Genomic DNA, 26,264 nt, shown 5'->3' on the forward strand with positions numbered 1-26,264 from the left:
TCAGAGGCTTCCCAATTTGCTGAGCAGAGACACAGAATACATTTCCAGGGGAGATCTACATACAGTTATAGACAGCCGGATGCTGATCAACTGTTACTGACCAATAATCGAATAACATCAATACAAGAAGATTTCAGCATAGTCTAAGGGTCAGAATTATTTAGATGAGAAAAGACGTCAAAGATCATTGAGTCCAACCTTTGGCTGAACACCACCATGTCAACTAAACCACAGCATTAAGTGCCACATCCAGTAATTTCTTGAGTGCTTCCAGGGATGATGGCTCCACCACTTCCCCGGGCAGCCCATTGCAATGCTTTACAACCTTTTCAGTGAAAAAAATGTTCCTGAGGTCCAACTTGAACCTCCCCTGGCACAGCTTGAGGCCTCCTTCCTCTTCTCCTGTAGGATCTTCACACTTTTTAATTTTTTTTTTTAAATTTTATTAAAAAGATTCAATGGAATTCTAATTAAGCACTCCTTTAAGCACCATCTAGAAGCAATATTTTTGCTTCACAGGATACCTAGACTTTGAAATTTGCTTTTGTTTCACAGTTGAATTAAACACTGCATTGCAAAATTACCAATGAAACAAAAATAAAAAATCATTTCAATCAATTGAATGTTGTTTTGACAAAATAATTTTGTTTTGATAGCTACTCTCAGTTTTGATTTAAATTTTATATTAGAACATAAAATACATTTTTGAAATAAAAGTTTGAAACAAATGCATTTCTGTTCCACAAATGCAAAAAAGCTTTATCTGGAAATATGAAGAGAAAAAAAACAAATAAGAATCCTGGAAGTATTTTTTTTTAATAAACTAGTATTTTCATACAAATAGAATACCAGTATGTATTTTTTAGCACTTCCAGTCCTGACCTTCAGTACACTTTAGTGAGCCTCAGAAGCTTGTGATACCTATGACAATCTAATTCCTATTAAGAATCCAGCTGATATGCTGCTCTTGTCCAAGAACTGGTGGAGCTTACCGATGTATGAAAGGTAAGAGGCTCCTTTGGACAGCCAGTTATGTAACAGCTAACACATATCTTGTTGGATCAAGTACCATTCATTCCTGCTGCCATTTGGGGAAGTATCAGAACTAGTTCTGAGCAAGATAAAACATCAGACTGAGAGCCACAGACAGTCCTACTCCTCCAGAAGAATCTGAAGTGAGGAGAAATGAGGCGAATGTCAGTTGTTTCTGCTCTGCCCTTTAACCTTCAACTTCATCAGTAGAAAAATATAAGAACAGTTGTGATTAATAAGATATTTCACATCTAAAATTCCTTTAACTGTTTGATTCACCTGCTAAGAAAGTTCTTGATCACTGCTTATACATTTGCAAATTACTAAAATGCAAAATACCATGAAGTCATGTGAAGCTTGACTGAAACTATAAGACAAACCTTGGCCTAAACAGGGAGAAACTGAGGGCTTTCACCCAGATCAGGTAGCAGCAGGAGTGCCAACACATGAAACTGTTCATATAGGAAGACCAGAAGGAGAGCTGAAGCACAGCACATCATTCCTAGTCATCCCTGGCTGTTTCAGCACTGAGATGTTTATGGGAAGGGGTTGCCTCCCATGCCATTTGGTGAGGGATTTCTGTAACGTGGTCAGAACCTCAGTAAGAACCAAAAAAATTTTGTTTCTTTTAAAGTGCATTTCTGAATGCAGGGCTTGGAGAAGAAGTATTCAAACAACTGTACTGCTTAATTCCCCATGAAAGCATTTTTAACCAGAACTTGAACCTCCCTACTACAACAGAAGATGCCACACTTGGCAAGGCTGAGATGGGCAAAATCTTGGGGAAAACTGTTGGGATTACCTTTCTTGTGGAGTTTTTTAGGTATTAGATTTGGGGAGAGGTATTTGGGAGGAGAAAAGAGTGGCTAAAATAAAAGGATTTTGGCTTGCATATCCTCACCAATAGGTTATTAGCACAGGAGAAAAACACAAAGGCTTGTTCAAAAGCTTGAACTACAATTACTTCTAACAGAGCTTTTACTGTTGCACACCAAGTAGACTGTTGAATTTGTGTTCCTCGTACTGGACCCGTGTGCTGACAAACAACTTTCCACAATCTGAAAGTAATTGAAAACCCTACCCTTCATCTTGTGTGTGCCTGCAGCAAAGGCTGCCTGTAACCCTTTCCTAACAGTAAGATTTCAGAGCAACTGCCTGAGGAAGATGACTGAATCCTCAACCTGCACAAAATAAAAATACAGACATAGAGACCACAGTAGACAAGAAATACCCAAATGCATGTCCATGCCTCAGCATCCTCATCATTAGCAGTCAATGGTACTTGGGCTTAGATCCACATCAAGTGATAAAGGTTGCCTCCACAAAACAGTGCCTCCTCTGAAGGAAGGATTTTCAATCCTTTTACCAGCAGCTTCCCTCTTCCTTAGCTGGTCTTAGTTATTAAAACAAAAAAAACCAAAAAAACCCCCTCCCTCTGCAAAGCATCCCTCCACTCTCTTATCTTTTAACTTTCCTTGTCTCCCTTCACACCTCCCTGGGTTTGTTGTTTCTAAGCCCATGAACTAACCTGCTCTCTTTGTTCTTTTTTTTTTTTTTTTTCATTCTGTTTGCTTAAAACTCCCAGCCCCAAAAGCAAATTTGGAGAAAACTGGCTTTCTCTAGTTATCCCATTGTTCTTCTCAGGCAAGATCTATTTCAGATGTTTCTATTTCAAATATTTAATGACAGACCTATTCATACAAAGACATGCCAACACCACTCCCCTGTCTCTTTGGCATGATGCAAAGCACAGAAAAAGATTGTCACAAGATACAAGGACTCTGTTAGTCAATAAAATCAAGTTCTAACCCATCAACAGTATGCAGCAGATCCCGTACATTGCCACACTTCCCAGAAGCACAAGCCTGATAAAAAGCAGTTTCAAGAGGAATGCCATTGGCCAGGCTCATCCTTTTAGCACTACCACAGTGGACCTTGGCTGGCTTCCCTTCCAAGAGGGCCTGTAGAGAAGCCAAAGACTGTATTGAGCCTTGGAGAGTTAACTTATTTTTGGGGTCTTGTCTTCACTGCAGTGTTGTTCGTAAGTACAATGCTAATGTTGCCCCCAGCACGACTCCCACCCACAACAGAAGCCTCTTGCTCAAACTAAGTGCTATTTTAAATTGACTCTTTGGCCTAAAAGCAGATTAAAAGTGGCAGCCCATGTGTTGTAGTTACCAGTGTCAGTAACACAGTGGGAACTCATCAGTTCTCTAACTGTGGGTTTAAAGCGCTGATCTAAGATCCTGCCTTGTAACTGGGATCTAGACTAAAAATGCGGAATCTTTATTCCCAATGATCTGCACTAGGCTCAAGAAGGTGGAGGTGATAGTCAGACATTAATAATCTGCTTTTCCTCTCCTTGCAGTACATTCTGACAAAGAAATTCTCCAAATTTGCAGAGGAAACTGCATGCCAACAAATCAGGGTCGGACAGAGAATTCTTACAAACACCAGTCTGCAACCTTGCTGTAACAAACTGAGTCAACACAGCTAAAGCAATACCAGTGATAATTACTTTTACCCACTACCTCTGCCTGCTCAGACCATTGTTTGGAGTGAGGACGGCTTTTTGCAACTCCCTTAGAGTCACCATCTGTGAAACACAGCACAGCTGCACCAAAGGCGACATGAACACAGATTTTAGCTTTGTGTGAATTGCAGGTCTTACAAATACAGTCAAAAGCATTTTAAGGCACACGTGGCATGTGAGAGCAAGTTAAGGTGTCCATAGTCAGTTGCTGCGTGGCAACTCCAACCTCTTGCTTATTGCCTGTTACCTACATGATCCTTCTCTTCACTCTAATAAATTGGCATGAGATGAGCAAATCTAAGTACTGGCAACTAACACAAACCACCACAAAAGTGGCCATATTGTCATCTGAACATCTCTTGCTCTACTTTATTTACAGTCTCCAGGGTTGTAATCCCAGCTGGTAGTTTTAATCAGTAGTGGATGTACTTTCACAACAAATTGGACCTTCTCCTTCTTGGGCATCAGAGATTCCTTCCACAGATGACTGTGGATTATGAAGAGACAAATTTTGGGGATGTTGGGCAGACAGTTTTCTCATATCACATATCTGAAAAGCTAGCATCACTCTCTGGCTCACAAGAGGACTTGGCAGCAAGTCAGACTGTGACTATCCAGAAGACTCTTCCCTCAGTGTAAGAGTAGGAAGACACAAAACGGAAACTTGCAACAAAGCACAAATAATTCTATTTAGAAGTCAATACAAAATTGTGGACTAGAAGGCCAGCTGCAGGAGCTGTCTTTTTCTTGTGAGTTTTGAGCCAAAACATGGGATAACATGGCAAGCACCATCAGAGTATGTAAATATCTAATCATGCTTTTCCCAGTCTGTAGCCATTAGCAAATGCCTTACTACGAAACTCCAAGTGCAGTAGGGTTTTAACAGCCTTTTTCGTCCCTTTGCTCTGGGATTTTTCTTTTCTTGGCTGTAACTAGTTGCAACCAGTTGTGAATAAGTCGTTATCCCTCTGTGCAACTCACAGCAACTAAAAGAAACCAGTGTCATTATGCAATTAAAAAAAAAAAAAGAAAAGAAAAAGAAAAAAAAATAGAAAAGTTTTGTTTTATGGTTAATTATCCATGGTCTATTTACAAAATAAATCAACCCATTGTGCACCACCAGGATTTGTGGCCTCATTTGAACTTTGCTTTTCATTAATCACTTTAAAAATAAAAGCTAACTAGTTGGTTCTTTTCTTCATTTTGGTTTATTACTTGCATCTGGGTATAAATTGAAAAAATGGTGAAAGAACAAAGTATGGATTATTCACTCTCAGTTTCATCACTTACATGATCTCAGTCTTGTCTTTCTCCACGTGCCTAAACAGATGCACAGTCCAAAAATTCCAACATTCTGTAAGAAATGTAATCACAAGAAGATTGAAATATTTTTTATACTCAAACTTTGAGTTATAAAAAAAATCATAGCAAAAAGCTTGCCTTAAAAAACGAAAAGGTGGGCGAGCATCTACAAACATATTTAAGCTACTGAAGGAGGCAAATGAAATTACACATGTAGACATCCAAGTAATATACAAATGTTTGTGACAGCTGAGTACAAGGCTATTTTGTTTAGACGAAATCTACTTGCAGGCAGGCTGGAGAAGGCAGAAAATGGATATCTGACTTCTTTATGGTGCTTACAATTTATACAAGAAACCAGAAATATTTTTCTGAAAATGGTTTAATTATGTAAGAAGTTTAGCTCTTGTCCCTATTAGATGGCAGAGGACTACTGAATTTCTGAAAACTAGCCAAGGGAGAGGCTGGAAAAGGACATTTTTAGCTGCTCTTTTAATAAAACCCAACTAACTGTAATGGCACTTATTTCATTCTGACAGGAAATAAGATACATATTAGCATAACAGTGAAATTCTTAACTAAGAAAGACTGAACAATTTATTTGTCGCCACTATGAACTGTTCAAGTAAAACTGAAAAATAAGAAAGGGTGATAAACATACATGATAGAAGTATATACAATGACAGTATGTGAAAATGCCATTCCTCCTTTTTTTTTCTTGTTATTTACCAGCCACCCTTAAGTGTCGTTTGCCTTTACTATGGCAAACAGAAAGTCAGAGTGCTCCACTTAACTCCTAATGAAACGCTACAGAGAAAGTTGGGCTGTCTGGTGGTCAAAAAATGTGATTTTGCTGCACTCCAGACTACAACTTTTTATTTCTAAACTCCTGACCTGGATATGAGTATAAAGATGATTGAACTTACCCAAGAGGTATATCTTAAAAACTAAGACAAAGAACTGAAGCTAAGAAACTGGATCGTTAATACTACATATTATTACTAATAGGAGCTCTGAAAGATAATTTTTGCTTGCCTGTTGATGTGAAAAAGGACTGTAGAAATTTGAAAAGTTAAAGAAACCTACTGCCTCCTCCTCCTCCACTTTGCAGATGGCTGAGATGCTTTAACTTTCACTTCCAAACGTAAATTAGCTCCTACTTAAATGAAAGTAAAAATTTACAGCTGCCTCCACCTGATTGCAAAGCACAGCGGCCGGCCGGGCTGGGAGGCTGGACAGGTTTTCAAATAAAATAAAAGCCTCTTTAAGCGACTCCTCGTATGAATGCCTGCCCTTGCAGCAGCAAGCTGTGGCTCTACAGCCGCTTTCCATTATAAATGCTAAATTGGGAAATGTTTAACATTCTTTGTTTAATCTTTGCAGTATAAAGAAAAAACAGCTGATTCTCAGAAACATGACAGCCTGAGGAACCATTAGTGATCTGCCTCCCCCTTCCTCAAAGCAGAACAGGCCATTTCCAGCCTCAGCGGCGACTGGTGCTTTGTAATCAGGAATGTATATTTGGATGGAACTTAGAAGATGGGATTGAAACTTTGTCATTTTGTTGTGCCGGTGGTGTAAGGGGCCGAAGGCAACCAAGATATTTAATAAAAAACGTGAAGAGAAAAACAGTTTAAGAAATATATGTAGTGTAAACGATGGACAAAGGTGGTTTCAGATGCTTTCTGCACTGTTTTCTGTCAATATCTTTTCACAGTCCTTCTGTGAAGGAGAGCGTCATTATTTATTCTGATTTAAAACATTATCAACCGAGTGTATTTTTCTCTTGCTCACAGTAGACTCAAAGCAGCGAGTCCAACTATTCTGCTGCAACCAGTCACATATAAATCAGCACAAACTCGGGAACGAGCAATCCTCTCAGCTGCTTACACAGACAAACTCTCTTTGTATCTTGTCTCTGCAAGAACTTCCCTAAAGGGGTGTTTCATCACGTGTCCAAAAAGTCACACAAGTCAGAGGTTTCTTTTGTTGAAATTATGAAGTAATACCTCAAATCAAGTCCCCACAGAAACTGAACTAACTGAAATGTTTAGGGTTTTTTACAAGATTTTACCCTGAAGCACACTTTCCAGATCATCAAGTTCAGCTCCCTGCTCTCATCTACTACAGATATTAAAGGTCATTTCTTAAAGGGTTTTTTTTCAGGCTTTGCATCGTCAAGGTGAAGAGAGCTTAAACATCCTTATCACCCCAGCTATGAGCATTGAGTAGCTGGCAGTGGCAAGACCAGACATCCAGGGAACAAATCCATGAGCAAACGAGGATGCTCTCCTTTGCCACAGGGGTTCTGACAGACAACACGGAACATCCTCTCCTGGGGCTCCCTGATGGAGGCACTCAGTCCAAACAGAGCCCTGCTTGGTTTAGTGAAAACACGAAAACATTAACATGGTACAGAGGCAGAAGTAAGGAGCATCCGGGTGCTGGCCCTGCTCGAGGCACGGCACACACGCCCTCAGCACCGCCGGACTCGGGTGGCCCTTCCCTGCAGGTGTCACTGCCACCTGCACACAGGGGTTAAACAGCAGGGCAAGAACACACAGCTTCCCTCCCGGAGCAATGAACCAGATGCCTTGTTTGCCGTGAATGTGGAAGATAACAGCTTTGAAAAGAAGGGCTGCAGGAACATTCAGTGCAGCTAGGCCTGATACTTCTGTTACAATTACTCAAAAACATTGCTTCTTGCAGCATTTCCCAGGGACTTCTGCAAGGCAAAAAAGACCAGTGAACGACTGAAGGCGCTAGCAATGAATTACTGATAGGGAAGGACACAAAATTGTCATAAACTTCAACCAAAGTGTGAGAGTTGCAAAAACGACTGTTCTGAGGAAGGGAGGGAGGGAGGAAGGAAACCTTGCAGAATAATTGCTAGATAAAAAGCCTACCATAACTAATTCAGCACATTGCTGGATACAGTAAAATAATTTAGCTAGCTATTTTTCAAATATACCCAACCCTAAGTATGTGTCAGGGAAGAGAAATAATGAAATTTTGAAATAAAAATTAATGTAGAGCTCTTTTCATTTTTGTTGCTGTTTTTAAATCTTCAGGGTTCATATTTAACCTTTTCTCTAAAATAACAAACTTGAATTTAAGAAAACTAAGGCACAGATCTTCACAGAGACAGGACTCAAACAGCTTATGTTTAAAAATAAAATAGCAGAGTCTTTTTAAGTTGTGAAGTGAAGACTTATTCATTAAAACTGAATATTAACATCTCATTTGAGAAACTGTTCAAACCATCCCTTTTGCCTATTTTGCCTATGAATTTAGGCAGACAGAAGTTTCACAGGTTGCATGTCTAGCATCTGGTCAAGTCAAATCACCCTCTCCTCCATAAATTAAAATTAGATTTCCATTCTGCAGAACACACAAAATTCCCTCGTTCTGGTTGCTGTTCAACAGTGCATATATAACCAGAGTTTTAGCAGCAGGCATTTACAAGGGCTTTTCCCTTTTTAAATGAGAAAATACTCAGGAAATAACTAAATGTTTGTTTGACCGTTAAGGAAGGTTAGTGTCTTGATAGCTGCCCACCCAAGCTTAATCAAAGCTGGGGAGTGAAGAGCTGGGAAGTTAGGGGTAACCAAGTGACACATAGAGAAATGTCTCAGTAACTGAAAAGCAAGCAGATGCCTTTAAGAGGGGAAATTGCTTGTCTTCCATTAGAAGTTATCAGGTTTTGTATACCTTTTCCAAATAAGTCTCCCATTGCAATCAGTGCTGACAAAAAATTTACAGACTGAGACTCTGAAAAGACAAGCAGAAAGTAATTTTCACTCAAAGACAAATGATCACTCTTTTGATTAAGTCAAACACTGAACTCATTACTGAGCATGTTCTCTGTAAAGTTACACCATTTACATCTTCCAAGCATTTTATAAAGGGTTGACAGCTATGAGGGACACCAGGATAAGGATTTTAAGGAGGTTGCTCTCTTCCACCGCATGCAACTGTGTTATAAACTACTATTGATATGCTGATTCGGCCACACCTTACAATTACATAGGTTTTCAGGCCCTATAATTCCTACAGGATAGTCTTCCAGAATTTAATCATCTGATGACCAAGGTTATTTTCATTTACATATTGTCATTATATTATATAGGGTTATTGAATCTTATATATGGTTGGTGCCCACAGTTTGGTTTGTGGGGCAACACCGGCCTGAAATTTAAATAATTTTTTAACCTCTACAAAATATTTCAATGCCTTCTCCCTATGTATCTGAATTGATTTTATATGCACTAATAAAACAGGTTTAGAATACTTCTGAAAGGCACAATAGAACAGTATCTGCCAGTATAATCCCTAAGAGATTCTTTACAGAGACACAAATGGAGGCAGAAGAAGTTTTCATTGCCCAGAGCCAAAGCAAGGGCTGGTTTCAGAATCCAGGTGTTCCAAAACGTTTCTGAATATATGTGTACTCCCCAGCAGTTTGGTGAAATATATTTACTCAGATTAAAACATACTTACAGAGCTTAAAATATTCTACTTCCTGTTTTCACAAAACCCCGTTTCATTTAAAGCTTGTCTCAGGGTTGAGACAAGCTTTTCTCACTGTTGAAAGATGTCAGCTTCAAAATTTTTTTTCCTATTATGCCTGAAGTGGGCATAATTCACATGCAGACTCATTTTATGGCTCTTTTCTAATGCCAGAAAAACACTTTAAAATAACTGAGGATTGAGCCCTATAACTTTAGAATTGACCTAATAGACTCCTGACATCATATCAACAGAATTAGTAGCATTACACTGGGGAAGAATCTGTCCAAGAATGTGCACACAGATAAGAACGATTCGTAAAGGGCAGAAGAAAACAAACCTTGACACAATGCTCACAACCACAAACAGGTCAGATCCTCAGAGGATACAAGTAGGAATAAATTGGTTGCAATAGCTACAGGAATAAATTCTTCCTGTAGTATGAACAGAAAAGAAAGAATGAACTTTTCTTTATTACTGACCCATTTCTTCCCGTTTTTGAAGCCGAAGAATGCCTCTTTTTTTCTTTTTTAAAATTATTATTTTAGCAGGGCTATATGTACTTTTTCTTGCATTTGACAGAAGTAAATTAAAATATCCCCACCAATTCTAATTAGAAGAATCTCTGTATCTTTATGGATATCAGTCACTTAAAACAGAAATTAATAAAGTTCAACACAACCTAAAATGTCACTGTTCTTCTGCACTTTCTGCTGTTACACAGAGACTGACCTGACACTTGTATTAAGGTCAGGAGAGAAAAGGGAAAAAGCTTTCATGGTATACATCCGAAAGTTGGAGGGAGGGGGAGAAGAGAGAGGAGGAGAGAAGCAGAAACACTGTGCAGAAGACAGGGATGATCCAGAGCACACTGTGACAAGAAAATACTCAATAAGAATTCCTCCAGCCAAAACCAGATCTTAAATAGATCCATTGTCTTCCAGCCTGAAGCCCTTAAAAAGGCTCAAAATTAAAGTCTGTGGCTGTGGGCACCCAGTCGTTCTTTCCTTTCATCAGGATTTGCAGGTTTTAATACAATCTGTCGTCAGGAAAAGCAGTGAAGCTGTACAGTCCAGAGAGGTAACAAAAGCGAAAGGCAGGCGAGAGTTACATAACTGGCTTTTTACATAAATATTACATTGAGAGATATTTTGCTTTTCAGAAAGGAAAAAAAATATCAAAAAAAACCCCCTCAAACTAATGTCAGAGAATTCAATCCAACTTCACTTACTCCTCGTCCCTCTTTCACTTTGCAACATGTATCAAAAGCTGAATTGAGGTGTTCCTTTTTCTTTTTTCATTACAACTAAACAAATAACCAATTCAGCCTTAAACACTTCATAACAGATTGTCTTGTATTACCTGAGAAGTGCACCACATCGTGGAAGCTGGAAAAAAGTCTTATTTTCAAGCATAAGCAAGCTTGCCTTGCTTATCTGCAGCACGGGGCAATTAGAAATGACCATGGATGTTAAACAAGCTCGCCTCTGTACAGTCTGAGAAAAGGGAAAAAAACCCTGCAAGTCTCCCCATCTGTTATTTCCTTTTTTTTTTTTTTTTTTTTTTTCCTTCCCTCTCTTTGGCTGTAGAAAAGCAAAATTATGCAAGAGCTTTTGAATGTAAAGCCTGTGTGTGCTTTTTCCCTTTTTGTCTCTGTGTACACGGTATGTGCTATTGCGTAACCCAGCACGGAGTGGGCGGTGAGCATTTACTACTGACTTACACTACTCCTCACTGAGCAGCCAGACACAGGCAAAGCAGTGCACAGAGGTGGCATGGACGTGCATTTAAGGCATGTGCCATGGAGACAGGGAAGCCAAGCATGCAAAAGCAGAACTGTGCCTTTCTGAACTAAATGCAATTTTCCCAACCGTTTTGTTTTCATGCCCTTTGGTAAAAGAGCAGATGCATAACAAACCCCACAAACCGCTCTGCCCAAAAGTAAGGTTTCCCTCCCACACATCCATGCCCAAATCCTATTAGAAACTCCAAAAACCTACCAATTAATGCCATTGTGACACTTCTTGTAACAGGTATAAAGATGCCTAGCAAGCTCTTACTGATCATGAAGGTCCATTAAGGTTACAAAGAGAATTTTTTTTTTAAAATTAATACTATACATGAACCATTTAATAATTTCTTTAGGACCTACTTTAGGCTTTCAGGAGCACAGAAATCTGACTATGCATAGTATGCAATACAAAGCCTTGGATTTTTTGAGATGACTGGGTATAATGGAAATATGAGAATTAGAGACCAGAAACAATGGAAGTTCAACCTATTTTGTTATCTTGTTAAACCTGCCAAAATATTCATGTTGTTCTCTCTTTTCCACACACCCAGAGTCATCACTTTATACAGACAGGCCTCTAGCTCATTAATGAGAATAATTTTGAGTCGGTAGGGGGAATGGTCTCATTCACACAGGTGAATGCCTGTCACATTGCTGAATCCTTTGCCTCCAAGGTGAGACATGGCTGGGCAGATTCTGCCTGCTCCCACTTGACACAAGGCCCTACAAAGCAAGGGAACACCACCAGGATGGCACAACACTGGACTCCTGGGCATCCATTTATTTATTGGGGGTGGGATTTCTCTAGTGAAGTCAGTGGGATTTCAAAGCATGGTAACACACTTTAAAGGATGCTGAAAGACTGAAGACTAAAAGGAAGTTTATTACAAGCCACAGCAGAACTGAGCCTCGTACCAGAAATGAAACTGAGTGTGCTGATTAAGAAAAAAAATATAAAATAATCAAGAAATCAAGTATCAATGCTCTTAAAACTGCTCTTGCATTATCTTTACTGGAAAACACACATTCCCCATATTATCTTCTTCAGATTGTGTTTAATAGGCAACATGTTTTTTCTTCACAGATCTGATATCGGACATTTTTACAGGTCCTAAAATAGCACAGTGAGCAAACAAAAACTCCATGTTATAAGACAGGCAAACCCTATTTTAAGGAAATTATAGATATACAGATATGCAATGCTTCTGACTATTCTGTGTATTTTTTTTTTCTTTTACCCAGGTCCACATCTACTAACATGGTATTATCAGCCAGCATGCAGTCGGAATCTCTGTCAGGCTGTTAGGAAAAGAAAACATTCACTCACTGTCTTGCACATGCTTATTCATTTTGTTTGCACATAAGTGGAATCACATTGAAATTATCCAGAAATGTCTTACACAAAAAGTCACGTGCAGCCTAACTAGTCCGATTTTTCTTAAAATGAAAGTGACCCTTAAAGGAAAAGAATAAGGTCTTCATTAAATGGCACCTAGTCATGCAACCTGAATTAAGCACTTACTAATACAGATGGGGCCAACTCAAAACATGCTCAGGCATATTTCCTTTGCTCACCAGGGGAATGCTGGGGGAAAGAAATGAGACCCAGAAGGCAAACTCTACTTCCCTGTCATGCAGCCACTAGAAATGATGCTCCACAAGCAAACTTTGAGTGATGCTATGCAAAGTGAGTATTTCATGAAGGCTGAACGAGAGGACCAGTACATTAAACAATGAAAGCCTGCACTCTTCTGCCAAGACTGCACATGACAAAGAACATATTTTTCAGCACCATTTATACACTTAGTCTTGATGTTTAGTATATCCTCATCTTATGGGATGCAACAGGATGTTATACAAAATAGATACAGAAAGAGACTAAGAAATAACAGCTAAGGGGAGACAAGCTCAGAAATTGGTAAGGGCAGCTCTAACGCTGGTGTGCTTGCTTTATCATTGTCCAGAGAACATCTATTTTTAAGCCCTTGTTAGCATGTCAGATTCTAAGCAACTAGCTGTGGACTCTACAGATCAAATTCAAACAGAGATCTGATTCACCTAAAAATATGAGGACACAAATAAGGGAGTTCAGAGCTGGTATATTCTGTTCTTGAGGGCTATCAAGTGAAGCTGAATAAAGTTTCCATTATAACTCACTTGCCTTCAATCACTCAAAAATGTTGGAAACTTCACGGCACAAATTTTCTGCTCCTAATGTTTACCTAATCTTAAACTTCACAAAAACTTGAATAAACAAAAGTTAATCTGTTTTGCACTTACAGAATGGGAAAAGATATTCAGAGATTTAAGCGAAAAAGAGAGAGCTGAAACTATCTATAGAAAAAGCACAGAAAACAACAGGAAATACAAATGGACTCATAAAGTCAATACTGGCTAAATTTCTTTCAAGAAAAAGGTTTCTACTCTGATGAAAATACTTCAACTTTTAAAATTATACACACCTACAAAATCCTACCAGACCTTTTATGAATACCATCTTGGATACATATTTAGGTCAAAAAAACCTAAAAAACCACCCATGTGGGTGCTAAACCCCCTTGTGTTTGTATCTAATTGTATATTACATTCTTTAATATCTCTGAAAGATGCCCTCCGTACAAAAAAAAACATAGCTACAAAGTAATCTTATTTTTCACTATGTTAGACAGCTGGTTTGGATAGATTTTTTGGGGTTTTGATTCATGAAACACATTAATAGCAGATGCCTTTTGCATGTATCAAAGATACTATAGCTCTGTATTTGCAGAAAAACAATGTGACTTCTTATTAAAGACTATCATAAGGGAGAAACTAAGGTTATAAACAAGTTATTACTCTAGGATTTCACGACTTTGTATGTAAGCTTAATGTTTCTCAAAACAGATTCTGTCTTTTTAATGACTGTACGAGAACATAAGCCCAGTGCTGGGTTGCCATGGGCTTTTAATGGCAAATTGAATAATAAAAAAATATTAAAATGATAGAGACAAAACCAAAATATACTAGGGATGCTTGCCAACTGTTCCTGCTAGTTAAAGAATCAATAAACCTTTGCAGAGCTTGTGCAACATGACTTCACTTGCAACAAAAGTGACTCAAAACAAGAATGCTTTTCTTGGCAATTTACCTTCACTTTTCTCCTACCAACTTTTCTTTCACATGAACCTTTTGGACTCCACTGTTTTGGAATGACCATGACGCAGCAGAAGTTTCTAAACTTTCCCCACCCCTCAGCTAACCTATTAAACATGTGTAGTGGTGCTATTTCCTAATGGTTCCTACAGACTGATATATTTCCAAGAGGGTTTTAGTCAACATGAATGGCAATAAAATTGGCAAAGACTCAGAAAGCAAAGTCCAAGGAGACTAGAAAATAACTCAGAAAAAAATGGTCTCTGGATAGTTTTGCCATGTCTGCCAGAACCAAAAAGAATAGAGGTTATGTCAGTGTTTCCATAATAAACACCAGTTTTCAAGATTAGAACTCAGCTGCAAAGATCTGATCCAGACTGAAATCAACACATGTGGGATTTTAGATCAAGAGTAAATTTTCTCTTTAAACTTATATTTCCCCTGCTGCAAAAGCAATCTAATGTTATAATTTAATCTGGTAAGTAATTACTAATTTATCAGAATTAGGGAGAGGAAGCAGAAAACAAAATTCAGAATTCACAGTAAATGCTTTCTGGGATTGCATAATTTTCCTTCCAGATATTCCCTGTGAGATTTTGAAAAGACTGTATTTCTAAAGTAATTGTTGGATCAGTATAATCCTTGTCCAACAAACATTAAAAAAAAAAAAATCTGTTTTGCTCCCTAAAGGCAGCATCTTGTTTTGAGGCAAGTGTGACTTTTATACTGTGCAGCAGACACAGGAAAATACTAGGAGGGATTCAGAAGAATTTACAGGATAGGCAAGTTAATTTTTGAAGTACTGTAATTTCTCACATTACTTCACTTCCACCACTCCTAAAACACAGAGGTTTCATCCTGGGAGAGCCTGAATAACTCAAGGATATTCAGACAATGGGTAGATCACACACCTGAGGCATCCCTGAAGTGCAGAGGGCACTGGGAGGTGTAAGAGCTGTGCCCAGAGGTGAGAGCATCCTCCAGCCCAGAGGCTGGAGCTGCTGCTGCTAAAGCCACCAGGAGCTGCAGCACCTGAACCAAGGCTGCAGCTCCCTGTTTCATGAAGCTTTATCACTAGCTCAGGGACAAGAGGAAGTGCCTGTACCAGTAAGACATTTCCCACAGCTTCTCATTGTTCATATACACATGACTTCAAACTCCTCTTTGAGTTTGATTCAAGTATCTCAACAGATACAATAAAAACAGGCACCTTCACAGGACACTTCATGTGGCTTGAAAATCAAATTTCCAAGAAGCACCTAGGTAACAGGAAACAGTAAACTGAGTTTGTTAAAATATACCTGGAAGAGTTTATTTTCAGGTATCAAATCTGAGCAGAAAATGGCTTGCACCAAACCAAGTAATTATTTCAGGAGTAAAACCCAGATATGCTGAGCTGCCTTTTTGTTTTTTATCTGCAGGGAAAAATTATTTTAAACTAGATACTTCAGGAAAACCTGCATTACATGAGTTAAATACCACAGTAAGCCTTTTACCACTTGATATTTTAATTTTCTGCCTTTGGTTGTTTTGTCATACTAAGTACGGCTCGTCCGAATATGAATGTACACATGCTGGTGTTTGCCTTTCCTCTGCTTTGCTGCAAGTTCCTCAGAATACTGACACTTCACAATACTCATCAGCCAGTCAGTTTATTTTGAACACAAATAAATTAAGAACAAGTGAGTTTTTGTAACACAACACAAAACATTGTTAGCAGTATTTCCTCCTGTTATCCATTCATTTTTACTCAGGACTGTCAGAGCACCTTGTACAAAAAGACCGACTCTTATGAACATCCTGCCCTGTGAGCAGTTCCAGTAGAATCATGACACCAATTAACCAAACAAGGTATTGTTCAATTACCCAAATCTGTGATATATTTACTATTAATTCTACTCACAAATGGGAAAATAAGTTCATAGATTCTAAATAATTTGTACAGGTTCTCACTCTAAGCAATGGTTAAGCTGGAAACAGAATGCCAAACTCTCAGCTGCCAGCCTAGCTGCAAACTCCTCAATACTACCTGTATTATACAGAGTAAAATAAAACACAGCACTGACTAGTTTCAGGCATTTTCCAGCAACCTTGATTTATCTGAACAACCTCATCAAAGACCAACAAGATAAGAAAAAACTGACTTTTCATCCTCTGAATAGCTGTAAAGTTTTCTTTATCTCTAGTAAAGTTAAGACTTTACTGATTTTAACTACCTGTATTACAGCTATGGATTTGCCAAAGAGAGAGAAATATGTTAAAATAGGCATCAGAGACTTAGAAACAGGAGGCTTAGACACACATATATGTGGACAGACTCAACATTATTTCTGAAAGTGAATTTTGCACTTAAATGCTTTCCTCAATACTCTACCACCCAAGTTCATATGGAGAGACTGTAGGACCTGAACCAAAGAAGACTGGTTGTACAGCAGAAGCAGAGAGTTGACAAGCACGGTGTGTGAGGCTTGTTGCAAATTAAAATTAAAATAGAAACTAGAGGTAGCACTTTTTCAAACTGTGGGTCAGGACTTTTATTTTACTTACTTATTTTAAGGTAAAATTACAAATGCTATGCTTTGACTTCAGAAGAAACTACACAATGACTTGTATTAAACAAATTCTTAGGTATAGTAAATCTTTTGTCACAATTGCTGCTCATATTGGAAGGAAGTTTTCTTACCTTTTTACTTTGTTTGCTGAGAGCCAACAGTGTCATCCCCTCAGTCAGTGTCAGCTACTCTTTTATTACACAGAAGGCAAGTAATAACGAAACTGTGCTGATCTGCCTGCTTTCACTCTATATAGTGTCTATATTTAGAAGCTTTTGCTTCTATCTGAATCTATATTTATCTGCTTTTTCTGCCTACAATGCATCTGCTTCTCGTATGCACAGACATTATACATACACATGTGTGCATGCACACAAACACACACAGACACACAAACACACATACGGGCATACCCAGAATATGGGTGCTTACAGCAGGCTTCTGTTCCGCAGCAACATTTGTATAAATATAAACATATGCAGTGCACACGATATAAACCAAGGCATGCACAAAGAAAATCATCAGCTATTGCTTGAATATGCCTTGCTGGCTATGGGAAGGTTTATTATTCAGCAGGCTGCCTAGTCAAGAGGATTGTATACAATTAGTTTCCTTTACATTACTCTGCTGTTGTAGCTTTGCAAGCAGTAGCAATTTATGCTGTTATTTTGCTGGGAGTTTTTTTTTTTCCATGTAAGCATAGTTGGCACAGTTGTGAAATCACTGCCATCCTGTCAGGAGATGGATTCCCTGTTGGTACCACTAACAGCTTCCCTCAGGCTAGTCATTAAAAGGCAAGAGTTAGGCCACCCTATGCCAGTTCAGGAGAGCATTCCCTAGAGGGAAGGAAAAAGGTACAACCTCAGACCCAGGTCAATCCGGCAATTTTAAGACCAAACATTCCTTAAGCCTTAAAAATAAACATCATTTTCCCAAACTAACAGAGAATAAATGGAGGTATTCATCCTCACATGAGGAGAAACCATCATGCCACAGTTCTCCATATCACCAGATGGAGTTGCAGGTATTCTGTCCTGTTACTTAGATTGGAGCTATATCTCACCTCAACCTTTTTGGTTGCTGGGGAGGCTCGTTTTAAGACAATGACAGCTGCCAGAGGAGATGATGGAAGCGGAGTATGTGACAGTAATGCTCTCTGTGTTACCATAATGTGATAAAGCTTCCATAAGGCCAGTTATCTAAACAGATGATAGCATGTTCCTGCTGGACAACCTTAATTCAATATTTGATTATTTCACATCCTACCAATCCTAAGTTCCAACACACATCCAAGGAGAAGTTTTCACAATAGAAGAGCAAAGCCAGGCAAGAAGTCACTGGGGATTTTTTTCTGTCCCCCTTATTGCAGAAGAGGGGACATTTTGGCTTCCCAGTTGTTCATAAGGCAGTGAAAATGAACTGCTGATTTAATACAAGAACTTGTGACTCTTCTGAATGGGCAGGGACCCTAAGCCAAAAACTACTGGCTATATTGGTTAAAAAAATCAGATACAAAGAACCCTCTGGGTATCAAGGGCAGGTGAAGAAGACAGTCTTAGCCATAATCCTTTCTAAATCCTGCAAAACTTCAAATAGGGTCAAACAACACATCCTGACATTTTACAGGAGTAAGAAACTATATTTAATTCTAAAAACCCAGTCTCCTCTGAAAACCAGGTAATAAGTACATTAACTCAAGAATTAATTTAGAATAAGTACACTAACTTAATGAATAAACAAATTATCATTAGGATGTGTTTAAAAACCCAAGCAAGTTCTATAACTCAAAATCAGAAAAAAACCCCAATCCCTTAAGAAGACGTTTTAGGTCAAGATCATGTTTGATAACCAAACCAGAAATACTATTACAAAATCAAAGACTTTTGGATAATTCTTTCATTCACCTGATCACTGAAGAACAGCTCCCGTAGTAATTTTATGCTTATCCGGTATTAAATGGTCCATTTGAAAGGGTTTTCAGAAAATCTACAGACAAGATGGTATTTAAATATAATATATATACCTTTCACACAGATTTTCTATGTATCTTCATTTAATTTCTTTTAGTCTTAATATTCCCATTTCTCAATCATTACACTGAACAAAACTCTGTTCATGCTTTCCTCACTGTTAAAAGTTATCTTTACCCTGATGACTGACACAGCCGTCTCAAAGTTTTAGAAAATGTAATTCCATCATCTTAACTTACTAGTTTTTTAGCTGCCCAGCTCAACTTAGTGGATCCACTCAAGTAGAGTGGATCCACTGTTACTAAGTTGAGCTGGGCAGTTAAAAAATCCCAAAGTTTTGCTGTTTTGCCATCTACAAAAAAAATACCAATTTGAAAGAAAAGAGAAAGGATTTTTTTACCCCCTGCATTATCTAAGCACCATCAGTCTGGTAGGATCTGTTATGAAAATACTAAATACTACTAAAAATGACAGTTTGTGATTACTGTAATGACTCTGCATTTATGATATTTTTAGCAGAGGCCATCTAGCAACTAGTCCATTAATTTTATTTTTTTTTTCTCAGCAGGGTATTTTGTAGTTTTAATGTGTTTAAGAGCATTTCTAAATTGGAAAACATTATTTAATTATTCACGTGGAGGCAGATTGATTACAGAATATAGTTTTTCTTTGAGGGTGCCCTACACTGTACCTTTATACATATAAGAAAGTATTCAAGCATGTCTTTGATGCACAAATGTACAAACTCCTGCCTCATTTGTTCAGCAGACTTTGAAATTTTGCAGGTAGAACATAAAAGGAACCTGTTTAATGCAAACTCTTTCCTTTCTTATGACAAAGAGAGTGAATATTACTGGAGTTCAAGAAATGCACCCTTCTCTCTGTATATATACTTTGCACTGAAAAATATAGGCTGGGACAAATGTCTAATACATTTTACATTACTAAAATGGACTCAGCATCTGACATACACCTATCCCTCCTTAGGAATCCTTCTATTAGATAGCTACTAACTGATAGCTAGGATATTACACTATATTATTAAGTGGAGCAGATTTAATGGTATGTTAAAATTGAAATTAAAGTAACACTTTATTTCCAAATAAATTAAAATACACAAATTTAAATCCTATCCTTCCTTTCCCTCAAAAAAGGACTTATATCATTTTATACTGATGCAACTCTATGGGTTTATAACTCAATATTACATTAATATAACCATATACATGCATGAAGCTGATCTGGTTTAATTACTTTAGTAAAAATATAAATACTTTCAAATAGAGCAATTATATTAGCTAAAATCTAGGCACATATTGGGCCTCAGTAGTTGTCTGAGATGTTCTAAGACAAAATAGTAAAGACCAGCTGTCCATTCCAATGTTCACATTCCTGAATAATCTTAAAAAATGCTGAAACTGCCCAAAATATGTCAGTTTAAAAGTAAATAAATTGCATGGGCCATGCACTAATGTGTTGAATCAGAATTTCAAGGACCAACAATAAGCATTTATATATTAGAAGAAAATATTTGCCCAATTTATCAACACACAAACAGTAATGAGAAATTATAAAAGAGAATTCTTTCAATGAGCTCAGTGAAATTCAAAGAATGACATGGACACTGTAAACCAACTAAGTCTGCTTAGCAGATCTGCAGAAGGGACTGAAACCTCATCAGGAAGGACTGATCAATGCTGCTTTCTAACAAACAAAGTCTTAAGCCTCAGATACACAGGTGCAACTTAGCACCCTTGTCATCTCTTCATGGCTTCCACATGGCCAGCAACACTTAAAGATGGAAACAGGGTAGGAGCTCTTGGTTCTTTATAGCTCTTAAATACTCTATGATTCTCTGAACACAGAAGACAGCCTTGTTTTTACTTAGAAGCCAGCAGAAAAAAAAAAGTTATTGAGAAACAGAGGAAAACAAAAAGAAAAAAAAATTGTTTAATTTTGGTAATCTACGGATTATCTTGACCAAAATAATTAATTACCTCAACAAATGCTGATAAAAACTTAAGGAGCTGAGCATTTTAATCCTACCACTGATAACTTAAATTGGTCATCCCAAATTTCCTGCAGAATTGTTGCAAATTATTTGTGTCCTAACACAATGGAAGAAAAGTATCCTACTCCCTGCTGTAAGCACTAAAAGCTATTGAGTAAGACTTTTGTAGATAATTATCTCAGAAAGTTTTCTTGAAGGCTCAGGGGGAACCAAAGCAAATACCTGGTGTGGGGCAGTAAAGAAGACCATGTTTTCCCATGGAAGGATGAGAGGATGGGCACAAGTGGAAATATATGAAATTCTGTTTAAACATGAAAAAAAAAAATCTTGAGAGTACTCAAACACTGGAATTGCTACTCAGAGAGGCTGTGGAATCTCCGTCCTTGGTGATACTCAAAAATTTACTGGACATGGCACTCAGCAATGTGCTCCAGGTGAAGCTGCATTGAGCTGAAGGATTAGACTAGATCTTAGTGGTTCTGTGAAATCTTTGCAGATAGGAATTTAGAAGCTACACCAGAACAAATTAAGGTATTTTCCTATGTATGGCTTTATTTGATTTGGTCCTGCTGAGAAATATGAAGCTTGACTCCAAGCTGCAGAGGATAACAGAGCAGATGGTAGAACTATGAGTATGCTTTTATAATACCTTCAGTAGCAGCACAGGCACATCCTTCACCATGTATGTTTTTTTTGTGGTAGCTGCTGGAGACTGATAGAGACTCAGATAATCATCATCTGTACACTATCAGATCTCCCTATCTCTGAATGACACCTTGTTTACAGATCAGATCTTCATTCTGCATCTCCAAAAGGCCTAAAGACTCTTTGATCCATCTGACGTAAATATGTCCAAGAAGAAAGTAACAATTCTCTGTACACATTCAAGTAGATGCATTTTTCTAGGCTAATAGATACTTCTGCAAATCCAACCTGTGAATGAACAGATCTGACTGAACTGATTTACATCATTAAAATTTATATGTCAGTTCTCAGTTACCCTAAATTCAGTTTCCAAAAAGTATAATGATACTATAAATACTAAATAGTATAAATAAATAGATACATAATTATATATTTATCTATAACTATATATAAACAGATATATAAATAATTATTTTCAAGCCAAGGTGAACCAGTGATACAATTCCTAAAAGTCTTTAAAGTATTTCCATTATTTCTTTTTATTTGGTACAAATAAGAATTAGAAACCAGCAATTGCAGCACAAAAAGAGAACAGTAATCATTCAATCAAAGTTTCAAAGCCAGAAAGACAGACAAATACCAGCCACCATGAGCAGAAACCCTGAATCTGGAGAGCCACAATCTGATGTATATAGAGCTCCCCATATTCTTAAGAATAAAAACCAGTCAAAAATGCCAAAGCAATGAAAAGAAATTTAGCAAAGGCCAGTTTCCTCTCATACTCTTGACCTCCAGTGCTCTCATCTCCTCAGAAATACAGGGGAAAGTAATAAACGGTAAATATAATAACACAGTCAGAATCCTTTGGCCACTCTACCAGTCTAAAAGATTTAATTATAAAAGACAGTGTTCTGAGGCATATCAATCTTTAAAAGCTTTTACTAGAGCACAACCCTACTGAATTTTCAGCTGCTCAGGATTAAAATTAATTTACCTTCTTATGATTTCTGTAAGTATCTACAAGTGAGAATTTTTTCAGATGTGATTGCTAAAAGATGTGATAACACTCTACAGCAAGCGATTAGAAGAAATGCTTGGACAGCAGTGTAACTTAAAAATAGTTTTTATCATTATTGCCTAATTCTATTTTAGGAAGAATTTGCATTTGTACTGTCCATTTTTTACTCTCCACTCAGAACATACAGATTTCTTACATAGCCAGTAGGTCATACTTTCAAGAATGCTACCTCTGAAAGTTTAGAAAATGATTAATAAGGACTTCAATAAATGCTTATTAGCTATTATAAAGGATTGAGTGGAAGAAGCCAATTGACGTTTATAATAACCTACAGATAGATCTGTGATGTGCTTACAAAACATGTAATACTTACTATCCATCTCAAAAATGTTCTTAAAATGCTGATAAATCAACTATAAACTTCTATGAATTGTTTATAGACTGTGTCATCAATCTAAGTGTAGCTGGATAAACAATGCAAGATAAAACTTGCAAGGGGGCTATTCCGTGTAGCTGTAAACACAGAATACTTCATTGTGCAAAGACTTGAGTAACAGCCTTCTGCTTTCACAAGGATTAATACTTCTCATCCCTCAGCTGGTGAGCCAAATATTACCTCTCCCTCCTGCATAGTACCTGCAATACCTCAAACATCCCAGAAAACTGAGCAGATTGTACCCACAGGACATATGGGCCAGAACTCCCAGAGCATCGGTAGGGAATGTGGCTTCAGATTTTCAAAACCTTGGAGAAAATTCCAACCTAAGGAACACCAGGGAGTAAATACATAGGGGGAATATGTGAAACTCCTTAAGGAACTTAACCAGTTAATGTATTAATACTATGAAAACAGGCAGGTGTTATCTATGTAACATATTTTTTTCCCCTTTACTCCTGTGTAACCATAAATTATACATTCTGCTGTTAAATCAGTAAAAATCCTTTCATATCAGTCAAATGACCTCACATTTCATTGAAAGCAGAACCTGTCCGGAATGTCACATCACTGAGAACACAACAAAATGGAATTCCATGTAATGAATCTTTTCTGACTGTGGTAAGGCTTTCACTTATTGACATATGCTAAATAGCATAGATAACTATCAGTCCTTGCTGTCTTTTTTTTTTAAGTAGTTTCCTGGTGACAAAAAAGGCCCATCCAGGAAGTTACACACTGTCAGGAAGTTTGCAGGAGGGAAATAAACATATTGTGTATTACTTCTTGAAAAAATGTAAAAATGAGGGTAGAATTGCTAAAAATGGGATTTCACCAACATTGATACTAGAGCTTAATCTTCAGCAATGCCATTCCTCATTCATATTTCTGCAGAAATCATAGGTGTGCTTTAACAGTAATCTCATACATTGACTGTTTTCAGTAGAAAGTATCAAGAGTACCATGCTCCAACTATTCTATGTTTGCAGTTCTAAGATTGTCCATTTTTAATTGCTTATCCCCTAATTCTATCATTTTAGGCAGTCATGTGAACTATAATAATGTCTGAAATTCAAGCCAAACTTCCTATCTACCACCACTGACTGAACCAGTGTGCTTCCACAGGTTTTCCCAGGAGCATGATTACAAAAGAGTGCCATGGTTACACTCAAGAAAATACCGGTAATGTACTGGTTTGGGAAACATTGTCAGCTGAACACATCACTCAACGTCAGCTCTGATGGCGTCAGAGCAGCACATCAGGAACACATTATAGTTCTGAGGGGAGGGTAACAACATATTACATCGAGTACAGGAAAAATCTTAGGACATCATAGAAAATCTGTAGAGACTGTTTATATAGGCTCGGGGGCATACCAGCAATTCTGTAAAGGACATTGCCAGCCATAACTGAAAAGCAAAGAACAAAGCCAACAATATGGTATTAATCACATGCTCTGTCCATGTATGATGCCAAACTATTCAAAGCACAGAATGTTCTTTATTCACCTCACTTTAAATTGCTTGAATGAACCTAGCACTTATGAAAATGAGAGATTAAAAACATTGATATCAACCAACCTTTGGGCCAAATCTTACTTATCTTATTGATGCAAGTAGTTGCACTGATTTTAGTGGATGTAATTACCATTGACTTCAGTGGAGCTACTCAGAGAGTCATGAGAGCAGGATGTGGCTCATTGCTTAACCAAGCTTCCCTGACCACCATGAATGGTGCCAACTCATAATTTCTGATCCAATGCCCCCCCTTTTCTGGTAATGGATCTCTTGAGCAGAAACAACTGTACACACCAAATTCTGTGACACTTTTTAATGTGAGCACAGCACCAACTTGACTGAAATGAACCATTTTACTTTCTTCTTCAGAAGCAAAAGATAGAACTCCCTTACACCTACCACTTTATAGCATGGTTTTATTGTTAATTTCTCCAATTTCATATGAATGAAACATCTGTGTGGGGCTGGAATTACACTTCTGCAAGGACTGCCTCTTCTCTGATGTTTATTGTTTATTTGAAAAGGATAGTACAAACCAAACTGATTTACAGTCAGCCTCCTGGGCACAGAAATAGATTGCTTCCAGTAGCAGGTTTCTAGCAGTGGACACCCCTTCTGAAGGAGATTAGACTTTTCCCATCCTCCCTGCTTTCAGATTTAAATGCAGAGTCTCATTTATGACCACACAATTTTCTTCTGCAGTATCTCTTAGAACCATGGCAGAATGGAGGAGATTTGGGGGAGAAAAACAAAACACAAAAACCAACATGACACAGAGAAATAGAAGGGAATCACAGTTTTTGACATCTTAGGAGTCAAAGTCATACTAAGGATGCCATCTTTTACAGGCTCATTCTTTCTGCAGTCACAATGGCAGAGGTGGGAACTATTAAATGTGTGAAATCACACGACAGACATGCAAAACTCAGGAAGACAGAAGCCTGGAACTCTTTTTTCAAGGACTTGAAGAGGCAGCAAACCAGTGTTTTATGGCAGTTAAATCCACTGGAATATACTACAAACCAAGAATGTCTGTCTTCAATCCCAGCTTTCCACAATCCGCTTCCTATTCTGAATGGCTATTTATGGTAGGCACCAATTCTAGTGTCTTCCTTATTTCATTATAAAATTTGAGTTATCTCCATCAATCTTAAATTCCTTTGTGGGCAGCTGAGGTAAGAGTAGTTTTTACTCATCGTGGTGAGAAGTTATTCATTGCCCTCTGAAATTCCTCACTGGCTCCTGAATGTAGTTAGAGATTCAAAGATGACACAGATCTATATATTTAAGGAAAGAGAGTCCAGATACTTTAAGGGAAAAAAGTGATCTTTTCTTACAGAGCAAAGCTCTGCATGTAGGACATTATGAAATTCTTCCTTTATAGAAATAACACAACCAGGCTTAGGTCCTATTACGTGCACACTTTTTAAATGATTATTATCTCAAGCACACAGAATAATAGTTAATATTTCAGATTTTAAAATACAGTGGAGCCTCAATTATCCAAATTCAGTGAACCCAGACAAGGTTTTGCCCCTTGCCATTTATTAATTAAATGGTAAATTGCTTCTATTACTAATTATTTCCACAGATCCTTGGGCATGCGGGGCATTCTGGTTGCTGGTAAATGCGACTATCAAGCTTTATTCAGTGTTCTTCCCATGTTCTTTAGATAATTGAGATTCTGATGTACTCTGAAACCCATTTAAAATATTTTTTACAGTGAATTTCTGGGAGGGCTTCCAGGTCTCGTAGGTCCTCTGGGGTAGAGGAATCCCTAAGATTGTGGGAGGCAGGAAACTTGACAAGCCAAA

The 26,264-nt window shown here is 37.8% G+C and overlaps 1 protein-coding gene across 33 annotated transcripts in view; it reads right to left on the reverse strand.

The window, feature by feature from the left end:
* The window catches only part of ZBTB20 (zinc finger and BTB domain containing 20), a 469,842-nt gene that overhangs the window by 249,881 nt on the left and 193,697 nt on the right, over positions 1–26,264 (reverse strand). For 23 of the 33 annotated variants that reach the window (XR_010356704.1, XR_010356703.1, XR_010356705.1 and 20 more), the window contains one exon: positions 4,856–4,919. The exons of 9 other annotated variants lie outside the window; for them this stretch is intronic. The gene's annotated coding sequence lies outside the window, so the exon portion shown is untranslated. Of the gene's footprint in view, positions 1–4,855; positions 4,920–10,738; positions 10,816–26,264 lie in introns of those variants that run through there. One more of the 33 variants, XM_064410191.1, reaches the window with a different exon arrangement.

This window comes from Passer domesticus, chromosome 2 (assembly GCF_036417665.1).
Source record: "Passer domesticus isolate bPasDom1 chromosome 2, bPasDom1.hap1, whole genome shotgun sequence".
Taxonomy (NCBI): domain Eukaryota; kingdom Metazoa; phylum Chordata; class Aves; order Passeriformes; family Passeridae; genus Passer; species Passer domesticus.